Source organism: Lissotriton helveticus, chromosome 3_1 (assembly GCF_964261635.1).
Source record: "Lissotriton helveticus chromosome 3_1, aLisHel1.1, whole genome shotgun sequence".
In the NCBI taxonomy this organism is placed as follows: Eukaryota; Metazoa; Chordata; class Amphibia; order Caudata; family Salamandridae; genus Lissotriton; species Lissotriton helveticus.
Genome location: NC_136061.1, coordinates 1,711,380,384 through 1,711,399,736, shown reverse-complemented (window position 1 = coordinate 1,711,399,736; position 19,353 = coordinate 1,711,380,384).

Here is a 19,353-nt window from a genome sequence, read left to right as displayed (position 1 = left end):
CAAGACCGCAGAAGCGACGTTACCCAACAACAATGGTAAGGAGATTGCCCTGCCACTGCTGGGCGAGGGAACATTGCCCTCTAGGGGAGAGTGCTTAGCACAGCATGTGTCACAAAGTGTGAAGGAAATGATATGGGCTAACAAATATGTGAATATTTTTTCATTACTGATAGATAACAGGGAATGGGAATATGCAAAATCACAGAAGGATATGTTGTTGCCTAGTGAATGGAGAGCAAAATTGTACAAATTTAGGGTGGAAGAAAACATCATCAACTGGGTAAGGGCTTTTGCAGTGTACGGCGCAGTAATTGGCGAACGCTTTAAGGGAATGCAACCAGCCATGAATTGCTATCAGAGTAGAATTACAATGTTCCATGAGAACCATGCAGGGGATGTGTGGAAGGAATATGATGTAGCTTTCAGAAAATCCAAAGAATTTGATAAGACTTTGTCATGGGACAAGGTGGATTCTATTTCATGGCACAATCAATTTGAGAAGGGTCAGGGAGCAAGCACTAGCGCTACTGCGAATAAAGGTTATTCCCCCAGGCCGCAACAGCCGTTCCAACAGCCCTTTCGATCAGCACCGGGTGGGGAGACGGGCCAAAAACAGAGAATCAATGGAGGGGCTAAGGGGGTATGTTGGGACTTCAACAGGCGGACATGCCACAGGGCACCAGGCACCTGTAAGTTCAGGCACGCGTGCAACCTATGTGGGCACCCTTCCCACCCAGAAACAACATGCCGAAATAAAAACAGTGGCTCGGGAAACAGGGGTAGGAAGAAACCTGAATAGTAAGATCCACCCCATAATAGCACATTCACCCATTCAGTTGTCAGCTATGATCCCCTGGCTGAACAGGTACCCTAACCACACTTCTGCTAGGTTATTGCAAGAGGGTTTCACACATGGCTTCCGAATTCCTGCTGGGGGGTATGTCGGGACACCACAGTGCAGAAATCAGCTATCAGTTCTTTCCAATCCAACACTGGTGTTGACAAAAATAGGTAAAGAGGTGCGTTTAGGTAGGGTAGCGGGACCGATTAATGTCATTCCCACGCAGAATTTTGTGTGCTCTCCTTTGGGGGTTGTGCCAAAGAAGGAGAAAGGGGAATTTAGGCTCATCCACAACTTGTCTGCACCTAGGGGTACATCCTTGAATGATGCTATTGATGATGCAGTTTGCAGTGTGAAGTATGCGTCCTTCGATCAGGCAGCGGACATGCTGAGGAGTTTGGGCGCGGGAACACTGATGGCTAAATCAGACATCGAGTCAGCCTTTAGACTACTCCCGGTTCACCCAGAGGACCAGCACCTTCTAGGTTTCTCTTTCAAAGGGAAGTACTACATGGATAAGTGTATGCCCATGGGTTGTTCAATTTCATGTGCATATTTTGAACAGTTCAGCTCCTTTCTGGAATGGGCATTAAGACAGCGTACGGGTCACCAGTGGGTTATGCACTACCTGGATGATTTTCTTTTTCTGGGTCCGGCGGGTTCACGGGAGTGTGCGTCAGCATTGCAGGAATTTTGCGTGCTCATGCGCTCTTTCGGGGTCCCGTTGGCGCAGGGGAAGACAGTTGGACCAGTAACATGCCTCGAATTTTTAGGCATTGAGCTGGATTCAGTAGAGGGTTGTTTTAGACTACCAGAGGAAAAAATCCAAAAATTCAAACAGACACTAGGACTGTGCTTGCAAGCGAAGAAAGTGAATTTAGGACTGTTGCAGCAGACAGTGGGGCAGTTAAATTTTGCATTAAGAGTAATTCCCATGGCACGCCCCTTTTCACGCTCAATTGCACAGGCCATGAGGGGTCTTCGTGAAAAACATCACCGGACACGGCTATCTGCTGAGGTGCGCCAGGACATGCGGATATGGATTGCATTCCTGGCGGATTTCAATGGCAGAGTGCTGTGGGGTGCACCCACGCTGTCCTCGGAGGACCTTGGTTTATGGACCGATGCGGCAGGCAGTGTTGGGTTTGGTGCCATCCTTGGCAAGAAGTGGGTGGCACAGAAGTGGCCCGCCTGGTGGGAGGAGAGCGGGCTGACGGTGAACATTGGTTTCCTCGAGCTCTTCCCAATCTGGGTGGCACTGAAAGTCTGGCCCGAGGAGTTGGCCAACAGATCGGTAATCTTCTGGTCAGACAATATGACAGTGGTTGACTGCATCAACCAGCAAGCTGCAAGGTGTCCACTCATTTTACGCCTGATCAAAGAGATTGTGCTGTGTTGCATGACAGGGAATCTACTTTTCAGAGCAAAACATGTCCCGGGGGTGTTAAACAATGCAGCTGATGCCCTTTCTCGCTTTAAGATGCAGGTGTTCAGGGATCACTTGCCGGAGGCGGAGACAACGCCGGCCCACTTCCCGTCGACTCTCTGGCAAATTGGTGCCCCCAACTACATGACCTCGTGGCAGCCAGCCTAGCACCCAAGACCAGGACGGCATACGAAGGGGCGTTCAGGTCTTACTGTCACTTTCTGGGACAGGGCTGGGAGAGTAGGTGGACTATGGAGGCTAGCTTCAATGGGTACTTAGCCGCCTTACACAGGGAAGGGCGCACGGCGGCAACAGCCAACAGGCACAAGGCGGCTATCTCCTTTTTCGCACGTGCAAAAGGGGGTAGGGACCCTACGAACAGCTTCCAGGCCCAGAAGGCATTGAAAGGATGGCGGCGCATGCAGCCCACCTCCACAGATTCTAGGAAACCGATAGGTTTTGAACGCTTATCAGCAGTTCTCCTCGCTCTACCGGACACATGTAGCTCTACGTCTGAGGTGGGCCTCTTTAAAGCAGCATTCTCTTTAGCCTTTTATGGGGCATTCAGGGTGGGTGAACTGGTGGCGGCCAATAAAGGTGATAAGGTAGGCGGCCTTCAGCTGCGGGATGTCAGCATAAAGGGCGACACTATGTGGATCATAATCAGAAAGTCTAAAACTGATCAGGAAGCTAGGGGCCAAAGCCTGGCGTTACATCGTGCAAGGAACAATCCCTGCTGCCCGGTGACACATGTTGAGGATCTGATAAGACAGCGGGCGCAGGAGTGTGAGGGGTCACTGCTAATGCATGGGGATGGGACTCCTTTGACCAGATTTCAGTTCCAGAGGGTACTAGCCATGAGTATGGCAAGGGCTGGTTATAACCACAAAGAGTTTGGAACGCACTCCTTCCGGATAGGGGCAGCCACGGAAGCAACAGCCAGGGGTTTGACCACAACTAGTGTGCAAAGGATTGGGAGATGGTCCTCAAGTGCCTATAAACGCTATGTGCGGTTGCACATGTTGTGAGAGCTGCCGCCATGTTGAGTATTTCTAATACCTGCTGTTTTTCTGGTTATTTAAAGTTTCACGGGCCTGTGACGCAGGACGGAAACTACCCATGGATCATCAAGGCAACTTGTCTACATCACGGAGGAACCAAGAGGACAAGCAGAAGAAAGTGGTAGTTTGGGTAGTGGGGCATTCGTATGTCAAGCGTGCTAACCCAATTTTTCTTGCAGGTTCAGGTAAACAGAGGGTGGAGAGTAGGGGGTGCACGGTCTCCTTCCATGGCAGGGGGGGGCTCCGCCTCAATCAGTTCAGGGACTATATGTCGGACTTACTAGCACGACATGCTACACCTCCCTCGGCGGTGATCCTTCATTTAGGGGGTAACGATCTGACAGGTTTGGGTAGAAGGGTCCTCCTGGAAGAGATTATAGCAGCAGCAGGGTGGCTGGCGAAGCGGTTACCGGGTAGTGTGGTGGTATGGTCACAACTGATACCAAGGATGCAATGGAGAGGGGGAGACTCAGTCAGCGCGTTGAATAGCTCGTTAAAGAGGGTCAACAACAAGCTGGACAAGTTATTTAGAACTCCGGTCTTACAGACCATTCCTCATGGGTGCATCTGGGGGGAGCACTTCTACCTGCGGGACGGGGTCCACTTGACGGAGGAGGGGAATGCCCTTTTTATAAGGAATATCTTGGCATGGGTGGAAGTTTTTGCAGGGAGAGTATGACCTTTCTATAAGGGGTGTGTTCTGGGGGGGGGCCAGATAGTCGGTCAACTACCTGGGCTGTGGCGGTAAGGTCATTAATCGGTGAGCAGCATTTTAAGGTCCTTACGGGGGGGCGGACCCATACACGAAAGGGGCCGCCCGCGGGAGGGGCCATTGGTCTCTCTCAGAACTTCAGGGGCAGGATATGATATCCCGTTTTTAAAGGGTGCGGGGGAGGGAGTCTACGCTTTCCTCAGGCTGGTAGCCACCCCTCACAACACTATGACATCACTAAGGTGCGCGAGTGTCTGGGCCCTCCTGTTATGGTTAAATGGAGTTCAGGGAGCGCACGTGGGTGTAACGTGCCCTGGGTTGCGCATGCGCATTTCGAACGTGAGAGCGCAGCTGTAAAAGGATCTGACACCGGTTGGCGACCTTGCCGTACGACTTTATTATTAGAATGCAGTTTAATTTTCAGGATGTTTAGATTCGGCTAGGAAACACGCTGTACTAGATATTTGTTAAGGTTAGCCCATCATACCATGTTGAAACGGATGTCAATCTAATGTTCTGGAATGTGCATTTTAATAATTGTCAGAAATGTTTAATTTATTAAAGTTTTGATTTGTTTTTATATTTTAATAAATACGGCCAGGGGGGGGGCCTGTACCCCCTGACTTCCAAAGACCCCCATGTGTTGACTGGTTGAATTGGGTAATTCAGTCAGTGTGTTAAGGGGGGAGGTGGCTGGCAGTCCAAGACCATGAGACAAGGGGGGGGCCAATCGGCCCCCCACGCAAGCATGGCGGGGCCCGGCCCCTCCCACACCCCGTCCCTTTCGGGGTCGCTTGCCCCGCGCCCTCGCCCCGGAAGTAGTTGTGCGCTTCCGGGGCGAGGGGGCGGGGCCGCGGCGGTGAAAGGGTTAAAAGCCTGGGGAGCGCGGGAAGCGGACTCTTTGTGCCCGCGCTCCCAGGCTCGCTCCTCGCCCCACCGTGGGGCTGTGTAATTTTCCCCACCCTCCATCCCTTTTTAGCAGACATTGGGGCCGGGCAAATGGTAGGTATAAAGTTTGACAATGTGCCGGACTATAGGATTAGGGTGCTTGATCCAGTAGGCCTTGTATTTTCCGTTTACTGGAAGGTAGAACAGATGTAAATATTTTGTGCAGTGCCGTGATATTTTAACTAATTCTCTCCTTAGGCCTTTTTCCCGCTTACAGGAGTATCTGTATATGTATATGTTTTGTGCTTTGCTGTGTATTAACAATTTTCTCCTTAGGCCTTTTTTCCTTTTAGAATAGCAATGTCGTATTTATTATGTGTGTCTGGCGGTAAGGTCATTAATCGGTGAGCAGCATTTTAAGGTCCTTACGGGGGGGCGGACCCATTCACGAAAGGGGCCGCCCGCGGGAGGGGCCATTGGTCTCTCTCAGAACTTCAGGGGCAGGATATGATATCCCGTTTTTAAAGGGTGCGGGGGAGGGAGTCTACGCTTTCCTCAGGCTGGTAGCCACCCCTCACAACACTATGACGTCACTAAGGTGCGCGAGTGTCTGGGCCCTCCTGTTATGGTTAAATGGAGTTCAGGGAGCGCACGTGGGTGTAACGTGCCCTGGGTTGCGCATGCGCATTTCGAACGTGAGAGCGCAGCTGTAAAAGGATCTGACACCGGTTGGCGACCTTGCCGTACGACTTTATTATTAGAATGCAGTTTAATTTTCAGGATGTTTAGATTCGGCTAGGAAACACGCTGTACTAGATATTTGTTAAGGTTAGCCCATCATACCATGTTGAAACGGATGTCAATCTAATGTTCTGGAATGTGCATTTTAATAATTGTCAGAAATGTTTAATTTATTAAAGTTTTGATTTGTTTTTATATTTTAATAAATACGGCCAGGGGGGGGCCCTGTACCCCCTGACTTCCAAAGACCCCCATGTGTTGACTGGTTGAATTGGGTAATTCAGTCAGTGTGTTAAGGGGGGAGGTGGCCGGCAGTCCAAGACCATGCTGTCTCTTCTGCGAGGCCCTGTTCCCATGCTTGGAGTATCGTGTCCCATCAGTGCGAGAGTTTTTGCAGATGTGAGATGTCCTCAACCTCAAAGGTGCGTGTGTTTTTCTGTCTTCGAGACCTTGAGCGCATGCAAACCTCATGTACATGTGTGTCCTGCTTTTACAGTGCTTAGTCGTCACGGCTGTTTCGTGTTGCGCCTGGTTTGGGCGGGGTGCGGGCGGGTGCCCATGCCCTCGCAGGGAGGGCTGCCTGCACACAGGGTCACAGGCAGGTACCGCTGCCTGGCTTCTTTTCTTCATTCCAGCCGCGCCGAGCACCCGCAGGAACTCTGCGGCCTCACCCCCAAGAGGAATGCGTTCTGATCAGCCCGGGTTGGTCGAACAGTTACTGACAGCTCAGCTGGGGTACAGTGAAGAGAGACTGACTGCCCCTGGACCCAAAGGCTAGAGCCTGAGAGCCTCGAGGAATAACCTGGCCACGGCACCCTCTCAGAGCCATGAGGCAGGAGATGAAATATTTTCTAAAACCCACTCCCACACACTTGACTATACAGTGTGATCGTGAGCGATTATCACGGGGAATGCGGGAGGCCGCGTCCATGCTGTTTGGATTAGAGAGACCCAGTGACGGGCTCGACACCAGCACACAGCTGTAGTGATTGAAGTCATGGCTACCGGAGACTGTCACTGTCTGATCTTGGGCAGTTTGCTTCATACCACCAAGATCAGGTTGCCGGTTGACGCAGCAGGACTCCACTGCATGGTGTTTGACCCCAAGGGCACACGTATCAATCCTAGCGGGGGCATGGGTAAAATAAAACATCTTATTCGGTGCCAGCATGTGCACAAGTAGTCAAGTACACCTATTATGACTTCCATAATTCAAAGCGTTTGAAAGCAGTAATTGTAGTTACGTAAGAAAAAATAATGTATATTTAACCACCTCCTATTGATAACCTCGGGATTGCAGCCGCTCTCGGGTCTTTCCTCAAAGTGGGTCTAGGGCATGACACAGTGTAACAACCCCTCCAGGCCCCCCTGATCTTCAGAGCCCCCTCTTGGCCCAAGACCAATCGTTATTTGTGTGATACGGGAAAGTGGGGGTCTCTCATCACATTTCGCAGGGGGCCCATCATTCTCCATCACGCCGTTGTCTGTCCCAACCCCGAGTCAGACAGGAGCTGCCCCTGAGCTCGGCTTCCCTGACAGAGGCGGCCTGTGCACTGCCAGAGCCCCCACCCGCACAGACGATGCAGGGGTCAAGACACACGGGCACACGCACATACACAGGCCCCCCCGCCCCCAGTTTCATTTTCATCCTGGCTCTTGCAGTTTTCCTTTTCTCGTTATAAGTAGGGATCCTGCTTCTATAGTATAGGTGTTTCACATTTCAGACTGTGGTCGCATTTATTTTTCTCCTATTGGCACTTATCCAGGTTTTTCAGTGGTGAAGAAATTAAGTTGGACGTAGTATATTTTCACTTTTATTTAAGTGATAAGCATGTACAGTACTCGCACCGTGGTGTCTTAGTGTATTAAGGAAACACATACAATAAAGTATATATTCACCTGCAAATATTTGCATAGTACTAACAGATCCCTACACGTGCAGCTATGTAAACTTCATTTGGAAATCTTTTTTTAATCTTCCATATGCGCAGCTATATGCCAGCCAGCAGTCAAGCATTTCGCAACAGTAACAAAGTCCAGTATTTTTCAGCGTTTACAAATAAATGGAAACATGGATCGAACTTTGGGCAGATAAGGGAATTACGCAGTTTTCCCAAAATCACACAGGGGTATATTACCAACAACTAGCGATAATTTTTGTCTCTAACTTGTTTAGAGACAAAAATTATCACCGCACATCGGCGATTTTTATCGCAGATAAACCTTGCTATTAGCAAGGTTTATCGCAAATGCGATAAAAAACTCCCGCAATGCATGAATATCGCTGAAAAGTCAGCGATATTCATGCATTATCGAGCAAATGCTCTTAGCCATGTTATCCACCTCCCATTGGATAACATGGCTAAGAACTGCTCAGGGCAGGTGTTAGCTTTTGGAGATATTCGCGCTTAGCGCGAATATCTCCAAAAGTTGGTAATAGGAGATAGCGATGTTAGCGACTGTTTCCAGTCGCTAACATCTTGGCACGCCCACTTTGCATGTCATTAGTGATAAATATCACTGACATGCAAAGCGGGGCCCAAGATGGTCGCTATCTCCTATTAGCTGTCGCTAACTGGTGTTAGCGACAGCTTGGTAATAGGGAGATAATTTTATCTCCGCTTTCTTGGCTTTTAAAGCCAAAAAGCGGAGATAAACCCCCTTGATAATATGCCCCAGAATTTTTTGAAATCCGGATTAGGAATGAAGTATCCTGTTCCCACATATTGTAATTTAGCTGCCGGAGCACGCAAAAATGGAAACAGTGCATGAAACATGTTAAAGGCTGGCCAATTAAAATGTCTTTCCTTTTTAAATCTGCAGGCACAGGAATGTTCTAAAATTTGTAATTTCCGATTTTGGAGTAATTTATTGAAAGTGGATGACGGGGGACATAGGTAGACAAGAGGTGAATGTGTAGACATGATGTCAAAATTAGGAGCCGTGAGAGTAAGAGGAGGTGAGGAAAGGTAGAGATGGGAGCTTGCAAGATGGAAGCAGCAACAGGAAGTTAATGAGCAGGATTGGGAAAGGAGCAAGAAAAGTTGGGAAGAGTAGGCCAAAACAAGAAAGATGGAGGCAAGAGGAAATAGCCTTTAAGTTGCTTATGTGTCAGGAACATCTCTACTAGTCAGAAGGTAGTAGGAAGTTGATGGAGTGGTTAGAAGCACTCCGGGTTGAGTAAGTGCATTCTATTCCATAACAATTCAACTCTGTCGGCTCAAACTATTTTGAGAGTTTCATTATTAATTTCTTTACCAATACTTTTCATATTCTGTTTTGTAGATTTGTGACAATATTCCAACACGTTGCGATCTGAGCTATGATAAACCAACCAGCCTTATCAAGACAGTTATATCTGAAATAAGTTACACAGCAGCTGCGGCTGTAAGTCATTACCAAGCAACTCCCCAGTACCACCTCGGCCGGGGCCATTTAGTATCCTAATGCCACTCGTAGCTAGGGCCACTGGAATTATGCAGCAGAGGTGGGCCAAAATATGTGGGAGGGTTGACTAAATTATGCATAAAGAAAAGGGAAATCATCTGGCGTAATGTGGCACAATTTTTGATAGGGTGGTATGGTCCCTTTATTTGCCAACTGTGTCCAATGGTGTACTCGGAGCGGAGGAGGTCCATGCGGGAAGTCGTGAGGGGGTGACACCATGAGTTACCCGCACCGGGTGACACCAACCCTAGTGACGCCACTGGTGCTGTGCTCTCCATCAGTGGACTTCAGTGCACTGGACTCCGTTGTACACACACTTACAGGTATATATGCCACAGTTTGCACCTAAAAATAGATCCCTGCATATAGCCATGCATACACATACGGAAACATACACGTATTTCATTCCAGAACACGTCTCCCTCTTTCCTTTCCCCTCTGCCCGTCTCTGGACCCTGTCTCTTATCCCAGAAAGCATGCCTTTCTCTCTTCCCTTTCCCTCTGATTCTCTCTATGCATCCTCTCTCTTCTCTTCCCCGTGACTCCCTCTGCCTCCACTCTCTTCTCCCAAACTACACCTTCCCCTGCTCACTTCACATGCCCCTCTGCTGCACTCTCTCGCTCTTGTCTCTGCTACACTCTCTCTAATCCAGTCTCTTCTCGCAGAGTACAAGTCTCTCTCTTCACCTCCCTCTCTGATTCTCTCTCCCTGCACTCTCTTTTCACAGAGCACGCGTCTCCCTTCTCACCCTGACACTCTCTCTGAACCCTATCTTTCTCAGCTGTCTCTTCTCCCAGATCGTGCGTCTCCCTTCTTCAACACCTCTTATTGTCTTTCTTAAATTCCTGAGTATTTATTTTTTCCAAAAGCCACCCGACACTTCATAAACCACAGTATAAAGGGGAGTTTTACAAACAGGGCAAAGTTGAGAACTCTGTACATTTTACAATAATCCGAACACATGGGGCCAGTGTTTCCACCAGATGTGATCCAGAATAATCTCAAGAGGCAGTAAATAGCGTGGTTGTGCATGGACTGGATGATCCTCGGACATACAGTCCACTTAAAGGTATGTAAACCACCAGTGCACTGACGGCCGTTATTTAACACGCGTGACCTTTCACATTTGCGCCAGTCGGCTCTAAACTTTAGTTTGCCTCCGTACTTGGAAATACGTGCAGACACCCAGTAGTGTGTGATGCCAGGGAACCAGGCCTTTTTGGTGGATTTATTTTAAACTGGGCTGTCTTACATTCAGATGCTTGGCACCGATTGAAAGAGTTAATTTGTTAAATCTAGCAGTGACATTTTGCATTCCTGGTTGCAGATTACAGTAGCTGTATCCTCTCTCTAGTATATTGGTTTCTTTTTGTGCGCCTAGGATGTCAGCTGCGCTCGCTCGGTACAGTCCTGTAAGACACTTGTTTTACGCCTCACCACTTTCAAATGTCACCAGCCACCACTGAGCACAGTGTATTGGCAATGTTTGCTATTTAATATGGCTGGGCAGCACACATTCATTGTCTATGTATGCGCAGGTTGCAAAGAGACCAAAGTATCTTTCTGTGCACTTGTCTACTTTAAAGGCAAACAAGCATTCGACTAATTCACTTGGTTTCTGCACAAGTAGTGGGTACTAATTCTGAATAATTATTCTTTGAATTATTGTCCCCATAAGAAGCTAAATAAAAAGTGTAAATGCACTTGAGCGTTATACTTCATTTTAGGAATGTGAAAATAACACAACTACGACTATGCACCTGAATTTACAATTGCTTGTTTGAAGTGTAGTTTTTTTATGATGCTGAACAGGGTAATTAGATTTTTTTTTCTCACGTACATAATGTAGTTGTTATGAAATTAAAGGTAGGTTAGAGAAACTAAGGGGCTTATTTACAAATTCATTTTGTCGCCCATACGTCACTTTTGTCCCTAAGGGGCATATGTGCGAGCCCCATCGCGTCGCTCTTGCAGTGGTGCAAGAGTGAGGCAACTCAAAAAACAGATTTATGAAGCAATTCAAGGCCACCTTGCGTGGCCTAAGTGGCATCATACATCTTGAGTAAAGCAATGCTATGCAAATCACTGCATTACCTTACTCTGTGCCACGGAGGCGTACCATGGGTGTTGTGTGGATGCTCCCACGTAACTCCCATGGTTTTTGATGCATTTCCAGATTTACCAGAAATGATAAACTTGAGAATGCACCAAAAACAATACGCTTCCCCAGTTGAGAGGCAAACAGGAGAAATGTTTGTATTTCTCCTCGTTACTTACTCTTTCTATGTGTGCTGCATATTGCAGCACATTTAGAAAGATGAATTTGCCTCTCAGGAATATTTTTGAACAGGAAGGTCTCCCTTCCTGCACAAAAAACAATCCTGTCTGGAACGCAGGCACCCTTGTGCCATCGTGCAATGCATTGGCACTAGCCAGCCAAAACGGCGCCTGAGCAGGGACAAGGACAAGAATGCATTGTATTTTTTTTTAATATGGCGCTTTCCTGCCCTTTCTTTTTAATGCAGCGCAGCAAGTTGACTTGCTACGCTGAGTTGCATCACTTTGCCATAAATATGGATCTAAATGTTATTACGTAGTGTGGTTTTTGAATACACCACAAACACAACCACATTTTCTGTTATTTACTATGTTTTTCTATTCTGCATGAATTTTTGAATTTGATTTTTAAAGTTATATTAATGTACAAAGAAAAGCTATATTAATATACTCTGAAGAATTTAGGAACTTGCAGCCCTTAAAGGATTACAAGCAGTTGAAATCTATAAAAGATCCGGTTGCCAGATACTCTCGCGTTTTTCAGCTATAAAAGTCAAATGTTTTTCTTTCTCTGTAAACTATGGGTCTTTTAATATTATTATGATGGTAATAATGGCTCAAGAGGCGACGCTGTAAACATATTTCATGTATCTAAAACTGGATGCGTGGCGTCAACGTGGTTGATAAAGTATATATACATTACCTGAATGAATAACAACGAAACAATGCGTGTTTCTCGCTATTACATTTTGTATACTATAAGGCAATAAGCAATGTCAGTGTAACGTTTTCAACTGTACATTCTATTAATATGAAGATAAAATGAGAGTCAGTTTAGACTTGTAAATTGAGGCCTTAGTGTATTTTTAGTCAATCTGTGCACATAAATAACTGTGAGATTTAGGGCCTGAATCATTGAAAAAGCAGTTGTAGATTTTGCACAGTAACTGGCTTAGCACCTAAGCCATTTTTCTTCTGCATCAGATGTACCCCGGACGAATGAGTGCGCACCCCAATTCCCAGAACTTACATTCACAGCATAGAAGCTGTGGGGGACAGCTTCCACTTTGAGAAAGTTCCCACCTCTTTCAGGTGTTGGTACACAACCAATGGCTGGCAGCAGCTGTTATAGGCCACTGATACACTCACTGTCAAACACTGGGAAAGGGCGAAACTTATTACATGTAAACCTTATCTAACATTTCATAAGTAGATGAGAAGTGTAGATTGCGAGTCGCAAAGATATTTGCGACTTACAATATACTTTTGATTGGATGCAAAGTTGACTTCTGTGGTCCCAAAGTCTTCTTTTTAAAAATCACAAACTTTATGAAGAAAATCTCCTTTGTACCTCAAGATCTTAACCTTATTTGACTTGCATGCATCCTCCAATAGTATCATGATCAAACAATATTCGTAGCATGCTTCACTTCCTCCATTACTACCAGCAATTCAGTTAGAACATATAGATCAAAATACATAATTGTTATGCTGTACGAAGTGTGCACCTACAAAAATTGCAAAATGAAGTTAGAATGTTGTGCTTTGAGTCCCAAGTAAAGGTAACAAAAAGACCAATAGCTTTGAAGTCCTTGATTCTTAATGACCAGCCTCCACCTTTTTTTCACAGTTTTTATAAAATAATGGATAAGGCTCCTCTGTTTTTTCTTATTTTTCTCTGATATTATTCTGTAAACGTAGCAATGTACTTCATTTATCAGATGTTCTCTTATAAAACCTCCCTCAGTTTCCAGTCAGAGTTCATACAATAAACATTTGCACCTGTCTTTTTTGCTAGCCAGTTTGGTGAGGAGTTAGTCCTTGTTAACGATGATTCTGGCTAAATACCTGTATAATTTAAGACACTATGCGGCACTCTAACTTTACAAAATATAGTTGGACTCCATGGTCTACAGTGACAAGTGCATCTCCGAGGTCTGTCCAAAATAAATGCTGAAGTAATAGGAAAGAAATGGGAAGAAAAGAGTAGCCATTTCAGGAGAGTATAATTTGTACAAAGTACAAGCAGATGCGTGTTTTTATCAATATATTAACATGACATTTGAAATCCATCATTAGTGTGATCCATGAAGTAATGAACAACAGATTTTTAATTTAGCCTATTCAAAAGGGAGCCATGCTCTGCTACTTTGCATAAAAGTGGCATCAGTCTCATGCCACTGGCACATTCAGATCACCAGCAGTTAGCCAGGCATCATAGTTTGGGGCTTTATTTGAGGCAACAGCTGCCTTGGTCATACTGTTAATTAAACATGTTTGTTCCCATATAACGAACAGTAGTGACAACTGATCAAACATGAGCGTTATGGCATTTGATGGTCTCTGCAATGGATTGGAATATTACTTTGCACCCACATTATATCATTTGAGCCCCATCAAAGAGTGAAGCCGACACTCCATTATGAAGAAACGTCACTCTGTGGATGAAAATGCAGGAAGCAATGCCAGTCATCCTTACTGCAGCTGTGTAAGGCTGTTTGAGTTAATTTATAATTTACTGTTTGAAACATTTGGAAATGTAATCAAGCAATGTAACACAATAGCTAATTCTTCATACTTCTTGTCTCAATTATATCTTCAGGAAAGGTTACATATACTTTGTCACAGGGCCATAACACAGAACCTGTGGCACTGGTGGGCTCAACCATCCAGGGGCCCCCAAAACATTCACCCAAGGAAAATACCTATTTGTGACATATATGAGAGACTCGGGTGCCCCTCTTGACATTCTGAAGGAGTAGCTCATCAGTTTGTGTTATGCCACTGCTCTGTTAACGGCTTGAACAACAATGAATAGACATAATCGTTTTACAGACAAATAATAATATGCTGAGTGATTTTAGGGTATATGCCTCTTTAATTCGTGATAAATTTGAAAAGTTTTGAGTAATGATTTTGTCGCTCACTCTGTTTCAGCTACTTTAAGGTCAAGGAGTGACAGATCAGTATCATAATTTCAAGCTGTTCTCTAAAGATATGTTTACATTGTCAGTGACTATCCTGAAAAACTGGTATAGGTCCGTCTTTTGAGATCGATTTTGGACCGCCAATGAACTTCTTCACCATTCACAAAGCTGTTTAATAATATACTTTCATCATATGTTTGCATATGACTATTTTTATCGTCAAGCCAGAAATTGATTGATAAAATGTTGATTTAAACTCACACAAAAAAGGTTTAAAATACATACTATTTTGTATTAGTAAATCTTTTCCATGGATTGGGAAATGGGCATTCCTGGTTTAAAATACAGTAGAAAATAACAGTCTTCTTCCGGGTGAAAAGTGGACATTCAAGTGTAGGAAATCAGTTAAGACCCCACCTCTGTTAGCCCTTTGTTGACCTCCCCACCTTGATGTTAGTTATCCCCCGAGGTTGGTGGGGTACTTTTGGCAAAACACAAGTATACTATGTCATGTCAACATGGAAGTCTGGTCAGCATGTTTTTCTGTTCTTTTAGAAAAGCAAATTTTCAAAGCTGGGGTTTGATTCGGAAAAACAGAAACAGAACAAAATCAATATTCCTGATAATCCAGGAGTGTCTTTTGTCTGTGAGTAGCTGATTTTTAGTTTAAAGATGCAGATTCAGAGGATTAAGCATGTGCATGGATTAAGCCTTCGCACTTTATGCTACTCATCTCTGGGTGATTTTGTTTGCACAACAGCCACATATGGTACAGAAAATGTGTAGGAAAGAAGGATCTGCTTTTCTGGTTATCCCCACGTTTTACCTGGTGCTATGCTGTTTCTGACTAGTCTGACTGGGATCCTGCTAATCAACCCCAGTCTATGTGCTTTCTCTCCTAAATTGGTTATGGTAAGTACTTAGGTACCTCCCAGAATGAACACTGGTGTACCCTTATAAGTCCCTAGTATACGGTACTGTGGTATCAGGGCATAGGTACACCAGGGGTCCCCCTTGGGCTGAAGCATGTATTATGCCACCTATGAGAGACCACTCAAACAGTAACTACAGGCCTGCCATTGCATCCTGCTTAAGCTGGTGCTAGCACCACTTAAAAAATATATAGGTTTTCTATATGTAAAGTCACTGCACTTAAAACCTATAAGATACAGCAGGCGTTTCAATCAAGAAGGCAGGGTGCTCTGTTCTAAGTGTCAGGGTGCCTCTGCATGAGCAGGACACCACTACAGCCTACGGAGCCCATTCTCCCGGTTTTGTTAGTGTGACAGCCATATAACAAATAGAGGGGCATTGTGTCATAGCGCTATGACCATCTCAAAACTGGCTGGAACGAACCCTATCACTTTCATCTTCTCCAGCAGCATCATCTTCCTGAAGTCCTCCATTAAGTTCGGCGGCGGTTTCCGACGCCACTTCATACCTCTGCACCCGGCTTCTCTGGGATAGGAAACCTGGTTCCTAAGGTATCCACGGTTGGGGTGGCTCTAGAACCTTCTATCTCTCCCGGGGTTTCTTCGGGGTCCTCTGGGAAGGATCCTTCTTCTTTCACATTGCAACTGCGACTTACCCATTGACTTGTATTGAACTCGTGGTTGTGTTCCCACTCTGCACACGGCCACCGTGGGGCTCCCTGTTACTTACCTCATGTTGTTCCTTGGGTCCCCAGCACTTCTACGTCTTCTGGGTATAGTCTTGACTCGAGTCGTGGTTTGCATACCACTATTTTACTATACGGTGACCACTGTGTATTCTGTGCTACTTGCCTGTTTCTATTAAAAAGAATTGTGTGCATTGTGTAAATCTCTGGTTAGGAGATATCTGTACGTGTTATTGAGAGTCTTATAATAAATACACATTGTTATAAATTCATTGTGTGGTTCTTTATCCATTAATATGTACCTATAAGATTATGTTCGGGTAAAACAAGCTGCTTTACACTCCTTCTGGACTAAGCCGGAAGGCTGCTCTCCACAGCTACCACATAGAGAGCTTTCTAAGGTTGTCTATTTCCATTAAAATCACCATAAGGGTTGTCTGGATTGGTGCAGGGTCCCACTTACATAAGTGTGCTTCATATATCAAGTCAGCCTTTCACTAAATGTAAAACAACAAGAGGTTTTAATTTGACAAGCCTATTTTTGGTTAATGTGACTGAATCCAGTAGTAGGTCCTTCTATGTAAACACAATGTAGATTTTCCAGTCTATAGTGAAGGTAAGTGAAGAATGATTCAAATATGTTAGAGACAATTTTGTGTTTTTTAACAAAAAAAGTACAGCTTCAAAATGCACATTTTAAAAGCAAAACTGTAACAAAAGCCAACCAGAATACAAAGGTAATCATCAAATTATGTCAGGTGTCTAAACACTATAGATGTCTTTTCTTAATGATGCACCATTGTATATATTTAGGCCCATATTTATCAAGATGTTGCATTCCCCCTTGCATCACAAGGGGGTACAAGGACGATGCAGTATATATGTGAGATTTATCAGGCCATGCAAGGCCACCCTGTGTGACCCTGCATTGTTTAATTAATCTAGAGTCACGCAATACACTGCCTTGCAATACTCTGTGGCTGGGAAGTGTTAAGCGTGGGTGTTCCCATGCATCCACCCATGGATTTTGGTATATTCACAGATTTTCCATTAGTGGTAGACCTGGGAATGCATCAAAATGCTACTCCTCCCCAGATGTGGTGTAACAAGGAGAAATATCTTTATTTCTACTAATGTATTCCTCTTTCCAATAGAAGGAAAACAAATGCCTCTCAGGATTGTTTTGTGGCTCCCATCATGTTGGCAGAAGCACTTTTGGAAAAAACATAGCTGATAACTGTCAAGGATGTAGGAAGAGGATTCTTACCAGGAACTTGCACAGGAACAGAAGTTGCTAGTTGCCTACTCCTTCTCAGGGATTCCCCAGAGACCAATATGAATCTTGTCTCCAAAAGACCCGTAATGGGGAAGGGGGGCGGCGGGGATAAAATAATATACGTCAGAAGAGACTGGTTCTGGACTTCTGATTTCCCAACTGCTCCTTTTGTGCCCGTCCATTCTGCAGGCTGTGGTACTGAGGAGACCTGAGGAAACTAAACACAAACAATTACTGTAAACCCTATTCTACTGTATTCTTTCTTTTTATAATTTTCTCCTATGTGCTTACTACGTACCCAACGCCCCAAGAACTGAGCATCTCTTCTATATGGTTTTAAATGGGTGATTTCTGTCTCAATCTTATTTTACTAGGTACTGTATTCAGTAGATGTCAACCTGTAAATTACATAACTCCTTACTATTGTTTCTACCTATCAATGTTCAGAAGGATGTGATTATTCTTGATAATTTACACCTACCAATACTTTATTTCTATTTATCCTGTAAAAATCCTTATGATTTTCTCTGAACTGTAAATTCTATTGCTGAATTTTAATTTATTTCTTCTTTTCTTATAGGAATCGCAAACAACTATCCCGAGGTAAGTTATTTTTCTTTTTAAACAACTATGTACATCGACCTAATGTCCTAATTTAGTTTTCTTTAATGCCAAAAATAACCTTTACCTTTTTATGTCACTTAGCTTATGTGTTCTTCGTTTTTTCTTGTTTTTTCAGAATACTGCAGTTGACTGCGAGGGGCTCTTCTCTTCAGACGACAGTCAGGAACTCTGAGGAAGAAGGAGGGGCGATGTTGAATAGAAACGCCCAGAAATACGCCCTTCTCTTCAGGAAACCAAAGCACAACTCGCAGACGGTATACTGGACGGTCGTACTCACGACGGGAGACCGGACGGCAGGAAACCGGAAGAAAAGCACTGTCGCGAACTAAGAGTAAAACTGATGTTTCACAGAGCAATTTCCACATGGTACGAACTCAGGTAAATCTTCTGTAAAGTGCGCATTCATTAGGGAGAGCGCTCTTCACCTAAGATTCCAAGTAGCTGAGGGGAAAAACAAAACCAGACTACAAAGGTGTTCAGAAACTCGGTGGCCATCTTTGCGTTTCTCTTGTGCCACAGCATTCCCCAAGTGTGGCTCCTGGTCAAATCTCCTTTCAGATAGTGTCCAGTATCAATCAGGTGGTCTGGAGGTCTGACAATAACCCAGTGGCGTTGTTTAAATATGGCAGTCATGCAGTGACTGTGTCAACAGAGGTGTTGCCCCTGTCATCTGATTGATTTGGAGTCCAGTTTACCACTACCTAAGTGAGGGCTTGGATTTTGTTGTCCATGAAATGCAAAAGCAATCTACTATGAGGGTCAGTATCCAAAAAGCATCCAAATTGCATTTCTCAAAGGGGATAATGCAAACAAGCATAGGAGGCAGTGGCAGGAAATCGTTATCTGCCCATTTTGTGAAAAGTGTTAAACTGGTAGCATCTTCATGCCTGATATTTCAGACTAGGAGCATGGCATCTATGACTGCCCTAAACTGCAATTTCCAAAACAGTAGCATAATGGACTCAAAATCAATTTCTCAAGAAATGGAATTATCAAAATGTGTGCTTCCAAATTGTTTTAGTTTTTATGAATAATATAATAAAATGGTCAACCTCTCATAACCATTGTGTACAGGATGGACAAGAATTGGCTCCTGCTGTATATGTTGTATAGGGCTAATGTTTTTCACCAAGGTGTTATCAATTGAAGACTTGTCCTCCTGCTATTCTCCATGGTAATTGACAATGAGGATTAATATCAGGCTGCAGCACCATTACAACCATGCTAAACATAGTTAATGAGGTACTAGCTCACTAGACTTTTGTGGTGAATCATGCTTCCATGCCCTCCTTGACTTATCAGTGAGATTTGATATCATGAACCAAAAGACCTCTTGTAGAAACCTGAAAAGTGGGCATTACTTTATATTGGATCATACTGAGCGAGTTTATAATGTATAATGTACAAATGTATAAATTGCAAACCAAAGACGGCTCTTGCTTGAACACCTAGGGGGGTCAATCCTTTCACATGCCCTATTTATTCTTTATTTTAAACTTTCAGGGTACATATCA